The sequence below is a fragment of the Pygoscelis adeliae genome, unplaced genomic scaffold (genome assembly GCF_000699105.1).
Source record: "Pygoscelis adeliae isolate BGI_AS28 unplaced genomic scaffold, ASM69910v1 Scaffold61, whole genome shotgun sequence".
Classification (NCBI taxonomy): Eukaryota; Metazoa; Chordata; class Aves; order Sphenisciformes; family Spheniscidae; genus Pygoscelis; species Pygoscelis adeliae.
Window position 1 is genome coordinate 1,638,386 of NW_008824010.1, and position 1,389 is coordinate 1,639,774.

The following is a 1,389-nucleotide window of genomic DNA, read 5'->3' on the forward strand; positions in this document are numbered from 1 at the left end:
CCCGGAACGGATCTCCCCGACGGGGCTCCTCGCTCCAAGGGGAGCAGGATCGGAGAGGGAGCAGCGGAGATGCCGCAGCAGGCAGGGCAGAAATGACTGATGTGGATTTTGCAGGTGTTATATAAGAAATATACCGATCTGCCAGGATAATTCAGCAATAGCGGTGTATGTTCCTACTCTGTGTCCGAATTCACTCGATGAGGCAGATGGGAAGAGGCCTTCAATTATTACAAAAAGTATTGTGAGAAAGAAAAGGGAGCACGTGTGGAAAGTTGATGTGGAGAGTGACACAGTTTTTCTCACTGGCAGCATGAGCTGAGTCAGAACTGAATCCAGCAGTGGGCTGCAATGACAGAAGGGGTGGGAAATAGGGAGAGAATGCTCTGCATTTAAATGTGTGACACGCAATGATCTGGAGAGCCTTTTCAGCGCCGGTACCCACACTCTACCACGTCCAGAGGAAACGAGAGAGAATGAGGAGAGCAGATGAAATGTGGGAAACAAAACTTGAGAAGATAAAATATAAAAAGGTACTGGCCAGGGGTGACACTAGAATTTGAGTCCTGAGGCAAGTCCCTGGAGGGCCAAAAAGCTCCTGACAGATTTTCTCATTTTGTCAGTCATTTCTCTGCAGCAACCATAGTAAACTTTATAAGTATTGTTACAGTCAGCACATGCGCTACAGAAAACTTCTGGACCCACCTTCTGTGTATAACCCTGAGGCCTCTGGATCTCAGCTTGAGGAGAACAAGCCCCGTGAAGTGCAGGGAGGAGTTTCAGCCAGGTAAGGCATCCTCACAGGGGCACTCGGACCTCACTCCCTGTGTGACAGACACAGGCAGGGTGCAGGAACAGCCACAAAACTGTGGCTGAAATGCAAAGAGTAAATGTGTTTTCGTTACCTCGTGGACCGGGGGATCCCCAAAGCGGCACCCAGGCAGAGGCACACAAGTGGGGACGTGGGCACCACGGAGCTTGGTCCTTGCTAGAGGGTGGCCGAACCTGCTGTTTTCGCCTGTTTGTCAGGGATTCGCGCAGGCATAGTTTGCCGCTGTGCTTTGAGCTTTCCCACAGCGGGGCAGGAGTCTTGAGCATGTTCGATAGGGTGCCTCGGAATCTGTCGCAGGCCTACATTATCTAAACACAGATGTTCTACCTGTCGAGCACACGAGCCTAAACAGCGATTAGTGTGATATATGTGTTTTTGTACACCCCAGCTGCAAGTCACTCTAGCGTGTTTACAATCCTCCTTGCCATTCTTCTGTTATTTTCCCACACTCCCTGTCCTTGTGCCTTCAAGGGCACCTTGACAAGGCAGGAGTGCGAAGGGAACAAGCCGCCAACCCCGTCCTTCTGTCCGTGTCTGCAGGGGTCTCGGGATTTGGCTGA